Source organism: Thunnus maccoyii, chromosome 24, assembly GCF_910596095.1.
Source record: "Thunnus maccoyii chromosome 24, fThuMac1.1, whole genome shotgun sequence".
Lineage (NCBI taxonomy): Eukaryota > Metazoa > Chordata > Actinopteri > Scombriformes > Scombridae > Thunnus > Thunnus maccoyii.
Window position 1 is genome coordinate 3,570,264 of NC_056556.1, and position 14,841 is coordinate 3,585,104.

The following is a 14,841-nucleotide window of genomic DNA, read 5'->3' on the forward strand; positions in this document are numbered from 1 at the left end:
AATATATTCAGTCTTAATTAACACCGTGAGCTCCGAGTTTCAGTTCAGCTTCTTTTTTTTCTGTTATTTTTCCGTTAGTGACGTCACCTCTGGGCTAGCTTCACTATCTTGTTCTTCAGCATTTCTTCTATCGGTCTTTCCAAAAAAAAAAAAAAAAACATGTGCCATTGGTTTTTCGATACATATTCTGGGACAAATAAGATATACACACATTTGTTATATGACTTGCTATTAAAGCTTTGAACTTGGTTATCTTATCAGTTAAAAAATGTCTAATTTGTTGGCATACAAAAGAAGAAAAACCTCAGCTCCCATGATGCACCCTGTCCGTCATTGTGAATACTTCCGCCCTTTCGTTACTTCCCTTTTTGTTACTTCCGTAACGCCCTTTTCTTAAGTTTTCATCTTTTCCCTGCAATATCTGCTTTAAAAACATCCATGTACCCGGAAACATAGCTAACTACCCAGTGTACCGCTTCGTTATGGAACATTTAGAGCCCCAAAAAAGCGCCTAATAACTGTTCACCCACAGAAATTCCTTCTCAAGTTCCGGTGCAACTATAATCTACCTTTAACGCTCTTCCTTACACTCACCTGCAGCCTGCAACACAGCTTCTGAGTTCCTCATCACTTACTGAGGGTTAGGCTTTCTCTGTGTGTGTGTTTGCTCGAAGTTTTTGTAAATACAACCGCAGAGCCTCGTGTACAGCAGCTAAGTGACTCCTGATCTGTCTTGCTTTCACTTTTGTTGCATGACGACACATCCTGTATGAAGTCTCTGCAAAGCTTGTAGGTCCCATTGAATCCACAAGATGTCGCCATTCAACCAGAAAAGACTGAAAGATGAACTCAGACTGTAAAACAAAAGGAGATATCCATAGTGATACTCAAGTGAAGTACTTGAAGAGCTACTGTTCTTACTTGAGTATCAACTTTTTACTTTTCAGATTAAGGTTGAAGTAGCCTACATATACTGTATATAAAACACAATGCAGTGTTCAAGATTAAACCAGTGGTTTCCAAGCTTTTCAGCTTGTGACTTCTATAAAGTGGTGTCTACTTTCAGCTCCTTGTCATGTTTCAGATATCTATGAGTTGTTATCAGTTCACAAAGAGTGATTTCCTCTCTAAACTTATCAGATAGTTTTCACTGAAATGAATGTTAAAGGCCTAAAGAGGTCAAATTATCCAATATTTCACCAATATTTTTGATGATGTGGATCACAGAGGGCATTCTTCTGTATAACAAGCACTTTTACTTTTGATATTTAAGTTTTATGTTTGAGCGTTCAGATATGATAATTCCTCTGTGTCTCAGCCTGGTGTGAGGACTCATTACGTTGAAATGGGCTCAGGACCACCAGTTCTGCTGTGTCACAGCTTCCCCGAGAGCTGGTACAGCTGGAGGTAGCAGGTACGCTGTTTATGTGTAGGACAATTTCTGCACTGTTAATACCTTTCTGCCTGAATATCCTCACCTCTCTCTCTCTAAACTACTAAACTCAACTAAAACAGTGAAGTTTAATTAATGCACCACTTATAGATGATATGATATTATAACATTCACAATGGCCATTTTTCTGCATGAGAACATTTACTTTACATATTTTAAGTACATTTTGCTATAATACTTGCATGCTATTAAGCAAAGGATGTGAATATTTCCTCCATCGCCCAGGAATATTTTATTTTATTTTTATGTCATTTTTCCACTGACAGACATCGAGGAGTATTCTCAGGAGCAGCTGTGCAAAGTACAAACTCACCGTGTGTTGTTGTTATTGTGCTGTTGGTAACCACAACACAACAGTAAATACATCCAGTGGGTAAAAACATGGGGTTGACTTGGTATTCCCTGTTACGAGGCATTATTTAACAATTCATCACAGTGCGGTTCACACAGACATCGCAGCTACATTAGTAAGGCTACACTACTAATAAGATGTGAAGTGCTTTGTGACTTTTACCCATCTGAAAGAATAAATGACAAACAAAGGATGAGGTGGCTGATAAGTGCCAACTGAAGAAGCAGCCAAACCATCGCTTCAGAGAGCTGAACGTTGCTCACAAACATCCTGGTGCCTTTCACACTCAAACAGAAATGTATACGAGTGTGTGAGCTAGAAAATATACATAGAACAAATAAAAACACTCTAATACTCACTGTATGACATTAACACCGAACAATGAATACACGTTACTTATTGCTGATTGATTATTAAAAAAAAAACAAAAACAAATAAGACAGCTCATAGAAAGACTGCGTGTTCTTCCTTTGAACTGCGTAAATAACGTCAGCAGCAGGCGATCACGTGCTATCCGAAAATGACCGAGTGATACGATTGGATTTTCGGTCGGACCGGCGGAAAGTTTGTTTCAAAAAATAAAAACTGAGTTCACAAATGCCTGTTGGAAAGTTGTAAATGTTATTGTGACCTGCCCCACTGGAGGGTAAGGCCAATCCCACCTTAACCTGGGCTTCGCCCAAGACCACGTACTCTATACAGGTCAACACACACAAGATAAGTGTAAAGTAAGTAAACAGAGACGTGGCTTCAAGTACAATTGTACCAAAATTTATTTAAAAAGGATCAATTTTAAAAAATGACAGTAATGTTGTAATACAACCAGAGACCAATTTATTAATATAATAAAGTTAATATCTGCTAAATAGGTATTTAAGAGTTTAAAATACCTCACACACCCTCACGATCATTCTAAAAGGAAAAAAACATATGATTAACAAGCCAGGCTGACTGTTACAGGATAACCGCTTTTTCCCACGACTATATCACCATGTGCTTACGCAGCACTGCCACCACTGCAAACACACACACACACACCAAACTAACACCCCTAGGTGCCGTGTAATACTTATCTGCATGCAGGGGCACAACAACCCATACGGCTTGAGCCCCCACACAGTACAGCCCGGGTATCTCAAGCTAAATAAAGGGGCACAGAAACAGCATGAATACACCTGACGGGGTCCTTCAGGCGTAGTGGATTCGTCTGATAACACAAATCAACCAATCCTCCAATCAGTTAAAATATACTAAACCAAAGAAGGCAAAAAACACTAAATATAACTAAGCAAAAGAAACAAAAGGAAAGAGAAAAAAAACTATAGGCAAAACAGTAACAAACAATCCTAAAAGAAAAGAAAAAAATAAAAATAAAAAATCCCAAATATCCAACCGTGACCTTCAATATGATATGCTTAATTGTTTCATCCTACCTCTACCATAATAATTCGATACAACTCAATACAACACTACACAGGAAACAACAACAACTATTAGTGCCTACGTCTACAGGTGAAATCTGTCTCCTGCGGATCTGAGTGTTCAAAAGCTGGGGTTGCCTGCACCTCGAACAGAGAGGCCGAACTCCCTGTCTGCCAGCTGGTCACCGAGGACTATATCACTCTGCCACACGCGACAGGAGAACACTTCTCCGTGTGTGTGTATTCAATGAGTATTTATAATGTGCCCGGATGGTAATTGAATGGGACCTGATTGCGCTGTTGGCGTTTCCCTTATGTGGAAAGTAACATACTAACGAAAAGGGGAAGTGACATAAGTGGCCGTGACCAGCCAGGTAAAAGTGACTACGCGGTGCGAGGCAGGTAAAAGTGAGGTGAAGGCGAGACTAACCCTTCTACATTAGGAAGATAATCACAAATGCATTTCATTTATTTTCTAAATTAATTTAATGTGTTCACAGATATTTTTTTTATTTGTGAAATTTGTTTGTGTATTTGAAGATCCGTTTTATATTTGCATAATATTTTTGTGAGTTTACAAATCTGTTTTCTGTATTTGTGGAAGGTGTTTATATTTACAGATTACACGTTTACACACAGATTGTCGTTGTGTTCTCACAAATCATGGGACAAATCTCACTCCATACAAGACATGTCATGTAGGAGAGTTCGTCTGAAAGTGTTCACCATCATCCCCATTTGTGTGATTATTACATTTCACTGGTCTCTCTCTCTCTCTCTCTCTCTCTTTATATATATATATATATATATATATATATATATATATATATATATATATGTATATATGTATATATATATGTGTGTGTGTGTGTGTGTGTGTGTGTGTGTGTGTGTGTGTGTGTGTGTGATTCTATTAGCCTATTGATTTTAAATGGAAATATCTAGTTTATGCATGATTACTGTATTTTGAAATATTGAAATTTTAATATTATACAGTGATTTTGATATTGTATTGTTCTTGTTTTACATTGCTGTTGTGTTTTTCCAACTAAGTTCAGTTTGCAGTTAACGTAAAATCAGTAAAGCCACGGAGCATCAGCCGACTCACACTGTGTTGTCCATTTGTTCTTTCAGAATAAATTATTTTCTAAAATATGTCACCCCTCGAGTGAGCTTACACTCTATGTGCGTAACGTATGCATGCATGTAAAAAGAAACACACACACACACACTCATCCTCACACTGATAAATGGATGAAGAAATCTGTGGGCTACATTCACTGCGATCATTAATAAGACTCTCTTGGATTTGTGTTATTTGAATTGAAATGAATCATAGGATTACGTTTGGTTTCTGTCTCGGGGTGAAATGTGTGTGTTTCCATGAAGTGGAATTTGTTGGAGTGAGTTGTGGGACGACTGGAGACGACGAGGTTTTAATGAGCGCTTGTTTGATTTGTGAATTGGAAACTGGAAAGTCTTTTCTTCCTGCTGATTTGCTCTGTTTAGTAGTAAAGTAAATACTGCTTATGTGCATATGAGTGTGCTTTTCCTTCCTTCTGTCCATTTTTTCTTTCCTTTCATCCTCCCTTGTTGTTTTCTTTTGTCTCATCTTCATTCTTAATTCAATATTTCTAAACACAAGGAGGAAAATGAGATCCGAACAAAACCGACAGAAAAAAGAGAGAGAGGGTAAGCGAAGGAGGAATGACATGAATCTTTTGTGCAGTGCTCTCTCTCCACCAACCTCTCTGTGCTGTCAGTCGATGAATGAGAGGAAAATAGCCTGTGTTCCTCCATCTTTCCTCGGCCTCCTGACAACTCCACAGCGATCAATAATCAATCCCTAACCTCTCTCATCTCTCTCACCTTCTCTTTCTCTCCTTCTTTTGCTCCATCCTCTCTTTCCTTTCAAGCCCTTCCATGTCACAAGATATTGAAGCTGCTGCGAGGACGTGCACAGGACTGTGTCGATGCACAAACGTACACAGTCACACACACAAGGAAGAACACAAACAGCTGCTGACTTTTTTTCTAAAACTTGTTGAGGGGCCTAAGTTGTGTCGGGTCCTGTCAGGTGGCCCCAAACATCTGTACAAATCAGGATTTATGGAATCACATCGTCATGGTGTCTGAAACCCTCTCCTGCCACACCTTGCTGATTATGGGATTGTGGGGGCTGCGTCCCACAATTATTTAAGTTACTGAAACTGACAATCTGACGAGCATGTCCATTTCATGCAGCGGTCGGCCAGGTGTGCAGAGATGAGACACATTGCAGGATTTGAACCGCTCTCTTAAGGTCCTCTTTTTCATTCATCATTTCATTTCTGTCACTTTTCATAAAAAAAACTTAGTGAGACAAGAAATGTCATGTAGGAGAGTTTGTCTGAAAGTGTTCACCATCATCCCCGTTAGTGTGATTATTACATTTCACTGGTCTCTATGATGTCAGGCTTATCACCAGACCTTCCAGTATGACGATACACAAAAGCTACTAAGTAATAAACATGTTTGCATACTTGTTGGTGTCAAGCATGTCCAGGCCTTCAGGCAGCCTGTGTGTAGCCTGAGAGGAGAAACCAATGGCAAAAAAATAAATGTCCACAAAGTGACTCAAACTGTAAAAGTGCAAATGTACGGACACAACTGGGAAGTGAGAGGGTCATGTCCTCCCCATCCCCAGTGGAAATGATGCCCTTCAATACTGATAAGAGATGCACACACAGTCTTTCTATGGCCTATAATGTCTTGGTGGTGGCAGCTTCAGCTACAGAGTTTCACTGAAGCAGAAACAGACGACTCAGTGCCTCACCCCATGAAAAACTGCAGCCACACACACACACACACACACACACAGTCTATATAAAGAGCTGCGGCTCAAATGTAGAAGCAATGAATCTACAACTCCTTTACCTTCATGTACATTCACAGGTGGCTGTTGCTTTAGGAAATGTTCATCTTGCCCATACGGACACGATAAAAGAGAGAAAACAATCTGAGAGAGAAATGAAATGTTTTCTCAATATCAGAAAAAGTGCTAAAAAAATATTGATTGATAATTATACGATGGACTGAAAAGGAAAAACTGAAAATGCATCTCATGTTAATCCCTGTGTTGTACATCCAGTGTCGACGCAGCATTGAACAAGAACAGTGACGCTGTTACAGGAAGCCACCTGCTGCTCTGGCATGTGTGTGTCTACATGTATGAGTGTTTCCCCTGCTGTGGTTATTAGGGAGGGAGAGGTGTCCCACTCAACATCTGTCCAGCTGCTGGCTGGTGTCAAATTCACATTCAATTACTTGCAAAAAAAAAAAAAAAAAAAAAAGAGGATAAATGAGGAGATAAAACTATTTATGATTATATTTTCACATCCTGCAGGGTCTATTACTGAGTGAGTGTATGTGTGTGTCTTTCTTCTTTCTTTCTATATCTCTATCTTTAAAAAGATCCCTAAAAACATCATGCAGATTGTTAAAACCAACACAAAATATCCACAAAAAATACCAAGAACATCACATGACTTCAGTTTCAATTACAAGTGATAAAGACTCCAGCAACAGGAGGCCCAAATGCTGCAGCACAACATGTATTTACTCTATCAAGTGCAGGAGTGGGCAGTCTATATCATCACTGTTATATGAGTGCAGGATGAAATTTCATACATGAAAAGGGATTATTAGGCTTAAACGTGCATATAAATACACTGTCTTCCCTTAAACTGTATATTGTTAAATAAAGTTAGAGATCAGTTTGTTTCTCTTGCACTCTCTCTGGTCCATTTGCAGTCTTTTCTCTTTCATGCTCTCTTTTTAAACAAGTTGTGTAGTCAGTAATATAAATTCAATTTAAACCTCAGTGACATTAAACGCTGCTGTCCCTAATCCCACCTGATCTGTAAACAGTAACACCATCACTGCTGTTATGAAGTCTGACACTCCAGCATCTGCTTTTGTATCTGTTGCTGTAAGAAAGGACGTCAACTTCAATCAGAAAAGCAGAGCAACATTCATTTGTTTTATCTACTTTCCACAGTCCCACATCTCCACTTCTTTTAAATGTAAAATGTAGGCATTTAAAACTCAAATCTCTTATTCATTGGTCTGATTGTGAAACACGTCGGTGGTTTAAAGTGCTTACGGTCACTTCCCAAACGACATTTAGTGATTACAGAGCTGTGAGACAGAGTGGCTGCTTTCAATCTGGTTTCATGATTATTCAATTTTTTTTTTTTTTAATTTCTTTCTCTCTCCCTCACACACACACAAATCTAGTAACATTTATATTTAATCATAATGACTCTCTCACACACACAAAAGATGCAGAAATACAAATCTGGTTCCATGTTTATTAAATAAGGTGAGATCTGATGCCGCCTCTTTCTTCTTCACACACTCACATGCAGTACGTTCCTTATGGTGCCATGTTAATTCAAATCATGCATTATGATGCTGTTTCCTTTTACAACATGGACATCAACACACTTATTTTCATTTCTCTGTCACAAAGTCTCTCAAACACATACAGTACTATGCAAAAGTTTTAGGCACCCTAGATGTTTAGATTCTTATGCATTATGCAATACCATCAGGGAGGTGTCTGATCGGTCCCAAATTTATTCATGACATGACAATGACCCCAAACATACAGCTAGAGTCATAAAGAACTATTTTCAGCAACAAGAAGAATGATGAGTCCTGCAACAGATAGTGTGGTATGGTCCCCACAGAGCCCTGATCTCAATATCATGGAGTCAGTCTGGGATTACATGAAGAAGCACCTGAGACGGCCTAAATAATAAATCCACAGAAGAACATCTTTCTCCAAGATGGTTACAACAACCTACCTGCAAGTTACCATGAAAAACTGTGTTAAGGTGAACCGAGGAGAACTGCTGCTGTTTTAAAGGCAAAGCTGCTCACAACAAATATTGATTTCATTTAGGTTTCTGCTGTTTACTCAACTTTGTAAGGTGTTCATTGATAAATGAAAACAATTTATAGCAATATTTTTGTAAGCATTCTCACTTTACTTTTAGTGCCTAAAACTTTTGCACAGTACTGTATACACACGAAAACGTGCACAAACTCAAATAGACCTCATCATTGTCGTAATTCAATTCATAAACGCACACATACACTCACAAACTGATACTCATCATTCACTGTATTACATTACAGACCATAAACATGTTTAGCGTTGTCATAGTGAGTTAATTTGGGCTCCCTGTCTGTTAATATAACTTACATTTCAGTTACAGTTTTCATTGTGCAAGGAAATTGTAAATAAAGTGTTAGTGTGTGTGTGGCTTTGCACATATACAGTACATGTTGCAACAGCTTATCAAATCCTGTGGAAAGAAAGAAATGCTCATACTGTACATAGTAGCCATGGTAGATAGCACAGCAATAAAACATCAGTGGATTAAAGGCAACAAAAAGAGAAACAGATGGACCAGCATGGTCAGAGGAGAGAAATATGTACATTAATATCTTTTGAAATCACCCATTCATGTCAATATTAGTAAAGCATGAAATGAATTATTACTGTACATGAATGTTTTCATTATTAATGTCAGCCATGTGACTTTTAGCATGAAACACATTTGCATTCTCTGTTAGAATATGAAGGGAACCCAGATGGATTATGTAGAAATTCTGATATATTTTGAAACATTTAATTTACTATTTTATCAGGCCATATGGGATCCAAAGATACTGAAAACATAATTGTAAAAAAGGTCATGTGGCTGTTCATATTTCCCCCTGATATCTCCTGTGTCTGATCATGCTCTGTACGCGTGAGCTCGGTGTGCCCGCACTGCGCGTGCACGCGAACGCAGCAGTGAGTGAGACCTGCAGGTGACGTCAAAGCTGATCCTACCTCGGGTCACGGTGACGTATAACGGACATTTCCCTGAGTGTGTGCGTCAACGTGAGTTTAATATTCGCTCATGTTTATGTTACACGCAGTTGGTGTTTGTATTTAGCCACGAGTGTATTTTATAGAGTTAGTTGTGGTTTTTCTGTCTGTTTACATGACGTGATTCAGAGTTAGCTGCTAGCTTGTAATAGTCTGAGTTGTGTAACTGTATTCAGACTATCATTTCAGTGCATTTCTGTCATTATTTTTATATTTTTATATCCTTATACACTGAATGCTTGTTTATTAGTAACTGTTACAGTGACTCATTCATATGTTGTGCAGTTTGCTAATTCACTGTTTGCTAATATTTTATGATATTAGCTAATATTTTATTTATATTTACTAGCTTATTACACAAACATTACCAGCCTTTATCTCTGTATGTTACCTGTTATCTGGGCAGATGTCTGTCTAGTTTAGGTTGATATGCTAGATTTTCGATCGCTAATCAGTCTGTACTGTGTGTTTATTGTTACAGAATCACACACCTTTAGATAAACAGCCTAAACCTTAGACCTGGACTCTGCATCTCCTTTTTTCCACACTCTCACCTGAACACCACAAAATTAATGTTCTGATCAGACACCCTGGAGTGATTCCTGCCACACCCATAGATCTGTCCACATCCTCTCGCACAATAATACTGTAGAATAATACATTCACAGTCTACAGCACACAAGAGGCTATTTCTCTCCAAATGAAATGATTAGATCTCATTTTCAAAACAGGAAACAGTTAAGCCTCTTGGGCAGCATACCAGTGCTGGTAAAATTTAAAATAGAAGTATTTTATTGTTCTGGGATATTTGTGGATATTTGTGTGTTTCAGGGATGGGTCAGCTGCTGGTGTGGGAGTGGCAGAGCGAGTTGTACGTCTTCAAGCAGCAGGGACACTTTAACAACGTGGCCTCGCTGGCTTACTCACCTGATGGACAGTATATCGTAACAGGAGGCGACGATGGCTAAGTGAGTGCTCCACATCTTCCAAATGCAGCATTTTTCTCAATTTATATGCAGTTGTTGAAAAAAGGGAGAAATAATATAATGATTGTAAGAGCTTAGAAAAAAAAGAAATAAAAATACAAGTCTAGAAATAAATGATTGTTTCATTTTGTTTTACATATATCCACACTTTTTTGTTGTTGTTAAGAAGCTCTCATTACATTCTTGTGGAATAAAAACCACAAGATGTAAGTTACATGAAGCATATTTCAAGGTAGGTCACAGTTTTTTTTCTCAGCTTCAATAATAAACCAAATTGAAACCTGGAAAAGGAAAAGTTAGTTTGTTGCAAGGCTAAAATGAGCATGAAAAACACCAGGACTCATGTAAAAATGTCAAAAAATCAAAATTAGTGACTTAATTTCCATTATGTTTGAATCTGTGAGGATGAAAACTCTCAAACAGGAATAGAGAAATGTTTCAGTCAGTCTTGTCTCTTGACAGACAGTTATGTATTTTTTGCATCTACACTGATGTCATAAATGATTCAACATTTTAATTTTCATGTAACTTCACCAGACTTTAAATTGCTTTCATTGTATTTCAAAACCAAAAAACAACCCTGTGCTTTGATTTCAGCGTGTTTGTATCTGACATCAAACTGTGGTTTCATTTCCGCAGGTCAAAGTGTGGAACACTAACAGCGGCCTTTGCTTCGTCACCTTCACAGAGCACACCAGCAGCGTCACCAACGTCACCTTCACCTCCAGCGGCTTCGTCATCGTCAGCGCTTCTCTGGACGGGATGGTCCGAGCGTTCGACCTGCACAGGTGAACTTACAGTGAAGCTGGTTCGCTTCCAAAGTTTGATAGAGATGGAGAATGAGCATGAGGATGTAATATATGAATCTGTAACTTAGCAGTATATGTATGAAGGAGTTTGTGTGTGCATATATTCATTACAGATACCGAAACTTCTGGACGTTCACGTTGCTTCGTCCTGCGCAGTTCTCCTCCCTCGCAGTAGATGTCAGTGGAGAGCTGGTGAGCGCAGGAGCCCAGGATTCCTTTGAGATCTTCCTCTGGTCCATGCAGACAGGCAGACTGCTGGAGGTAGGCACATAATGACATTTTTTTCAGTGAAATGTAATAAAAAAAAACTTGGCTTCGGTATAAATATGTTCTTATTGACCTCGTCTCCTTCCTCCCTGTGGGTGACTAGGTCCTTGGGGGCCATGAGGGTCCAGTCAGCTGCCTGTGCTTCAGTCCAGTCCAGTCCAGTCCATCTTGGCCAGAGCCTTGTGGGATCGCACCATCCGGCTGTGGGACATGATGGACAGCTGGCAGGTCAAGGAAACACTTCCCCTATACTCTGATGGTAAATAATGATTGGTAGAAGCACATGAATTTGTAAAGATTTAAATTATTCTTTAAAGTGGTTATAAACATTTTTTTTCTCAGGTTTTGTTTGATTCCTGTGCATTTGTAGAAAGTTTCTAAAAGTATCCAAACTTATTTTGAGAATTTCAAGGCTCTTTATGTTTTGAAATAATTAACACAAAGACTAAAGCTATTCAGAATAATGTGTGTGTAATGTGTGTGTAACTCTGCTTAACGTGACCAAACACACACCTCTTTCCATGTTTTTCTCAGGCCTGTCAGTGACTTACCGCCCTGACGGTCAAGAGTTGGCCGTGGCCACTCTGAATGGTGAGATCTCTTTCTGGAACCCCCACACAGCCACACAAAGCGGCTCGGTGGCTGGACGCCACGACCTGCAGATGGGCCGCAAAGAGACCGATAAAATCACAGCCAAGCAGTCAGCCAAGGGCAAGTGAGTGGGCAGGATCACACCCTCTGTCTGCAGTTCTCTCACAGTTTATTTCCTCTGGTCCAAACCATGGAGGAAATGTTTCATTTGTAGGATTTATGATTTAGGTTATGTGTCATCTTTGCTGTCTATCAGGTCCTTCACGTCGCTGTGCTACTCTGCGGACGGGGAGTCTATTTTGGCAGGAGGCCAGTCCAAGTTTGTCTGCATCTACAACGTCAAGGAGCAGATGCTCATGAAGAAGTTTGAGATCTCTTGCAACCTGTCCTTCGATGCCATGGAGGTAAGGCCTCACATTCAGCTCAGCCACAGCTTTTAGAGCAATGCATCATGAAATCTGAAACTTTGTTCAGTTAGAAGGACTTGTTAGTGCTTTCAAATGTAGAAATAGATAGTATCCTGGTAAAAAAAAAAGTAATTTAAAAAGATAGAAGAATATTTTTCAGTTGCAAATGTACATGACCAGAGACTGTGGTCCTGTTTTGCCTTCAGGAGTTCCTGGACCGACGGAAGATGACAGAGTTCGGCAGCCTGGCGCTGGTGGATGAGGGAGCTGGAGACGGAGACAGCGTCAACATCAGCCTCCCTGGAGTCAGGAGAGGTGCGAAGTGTCCTTCAACAGTCAGACGAGCTTTCATAAAGAAAAACAATCATTATCTTTATTATAAGTATCATTATTATTACTATCTTTTTCACCCAACAGCAGTGGTTTATTTGTTAGTCACTTTGGTTTTTCTCCTTAAATAGACATATTTTCAACAAAGTGTTCAATTAAAGACACTTTTTTGTTGCTTAAGGTCTTCAGATCGTGTTCCCTCAATCTCTGTTGATGTTGCATCACTTCACTCCCTGTGCTCACTGTTGTTTTCTCTCTGTGTGTCTCTTTAAAGGTGATATGAGTTCCCGACACTTCAAGCCAGACATCAGAGTCAGCTCGCTGCGTTTCTCCCCTACTGGTAGGTAACAGAATTACAAGTGAGAGGTTTTTTTTTTTCCTCATGCAGAGAAGTTGGCATCACCAAGTGTTTTGAACAAATATTCAGGAGTAAAATCTGACTGAGGAGAAAAAAATGATATGTTATAAAATTAGATGGCTTTCCTTACAGTTTTGGAAATGTTTGTTAGTTCTGAACATTTTAATTCAGCAAAAACAGTCCAAATATTTTAATTTTTGGCCTGGTCACCTATCATACTTCTAGGTACAGTCATAAAGTTGCCTAGCAGCTCTCACAATAAAACATAATGTGCATCAACAAAAATCTTCAAATATGGTCTAAAATTAAGTTGAAGAAGCTCAGGAATTTAGATGAGGGGGGAAACTAAAGGATTTATAAACATCAAGGAAATAAAAACACATACTGTTCACATTACACACTTAAAATTTAATTTATTTTCATGTTAAGAAGACGATGGAGCCTTTGAGGGGAATGTCTGCTGTCAGCTGGTAAATAAAGTAGTTCCCTCTTCCTTCTCTCAGGTCGTAGCTGGGCCGCCACCACCACCGAGGGCCTGCTGGTCTACTCCCTTGATGGATCTCTAGTCTTTGACCCCTATGACCTCGACCTTGATGTGACGCCGGCCAGCATACGCAAGCAGCTGCGGCTCCAGGATTGGGTGTCGGCCATCGTTCTGGCGTTCAGACTCAATGAAAAAGCCCTCAAGCAGGAAGTGCTGGAAACGGTGCCGCATGATCAGAGTGAGTGACCATCTTTCCCACAATGCAGCGCCTCCTGGTGTCGTAGTTAAATGTAAAATAACGTTACTGTGTATTTGAAGCTGAAAATCCTTGTACAATATGGATTGGGGGTGTGTGTGTGTTTTCCAGTCCGAGTGGTTTGTGGTTCTCTTCCGGACATTTACGTTGAGAAGTTGCTGGGCTTTGTGGCGGCGTGCTTGGAGAAGTCGGGTCACCTGCAGTTCTACATGACCTGGGCCCAGAGCCTGCTCATGCTGTATGGACAGAAACTCAAGAACAGGTCTGTTTCCAGTCCTTTATTAGTTTTTATGCATCTGTTTTAAATTATAATGTGGCACAAGATCTTTGGCACAAGATTTTAAGTAAACTTGATTGATTGACTCTACTTGATGATGTTTGCTGTGCAGGTCAGGAGCCGTACTGCCCACCCTGCAGGCGCTGCAGAAGAGCATCCAGAGACACTTTGACAATATGTCCAAACTGTAAGTGTCAATATTTTACATTTGCACAATTTTCCTACACTTACAAAGATCTTTAGCAATGTCAAAACATTTAATAAATATTTTTTTATACACTTTCCTCTTTCTGTTCCTTGAATGCCGTCATGTTACAATACAAGTGTCCACAGAGAATCTCGAAACCCAAATTCAAACCGATTCATGTTAAGTCAGTAATTTTGCATGTGTATTTTCTGTGTTCAGGTGTGACTTTAACATGTACAACATTCGTTATGCCGTGGCCCTGTCCAAGCAGAGGGGCATGAAGAGAGCAGCTGAGGAGGATGAGGGTGTCGAGGAAGAGGATGAAGAGGAGCTGTCTGAGGAGATGAGCGAGGCCTCTGTGGAGGATGCAGAGATGATGCTGTAGGCCTGACCTCATTCCAACAACATCGCCACAAATGGAGAATAATAATGTTGGACTGTCAAAGCAAACAGATTTATTTGTTCTTTAAAAAATGATTGTAAACTGTTTTTTATTAAATTCATGTGTAAATGTGCAAGTTTTATATTTTTTTGGTCTGTTTTCAGTTGGGTTAAAGGTCTTGCTCGACTCAGACATGTGATTCCACTTATTGTGGCTGAATAGACTTGTGTGAGCATGTATGTACAGATTGAGATTGATTTATATCTCTCTGACTCTCCTGTTTAAGTTTTGAGACCTCACATAATTGCCAGCACACCTCTGTCCACATTCAACCTGAGCAGAGGTTTAATCAAGT

At 39.5% G+C, this 14,841-nt stretch overlaps 1 pseudogene; it reads left to right on the forward strand.

Annotated features, from left to right (window-relative positions):
• The first annotated feature begins 1,345 nt into the window (after nucleotides 1-1,345).
• LOC121892417 lies at nucleotides 1,346-14,619 on the forward strand (annotated as a pseudogene).
• The last annotated feature ends 222 nt before the right edge of the window (nucleotides 14,620-14,841 follow it).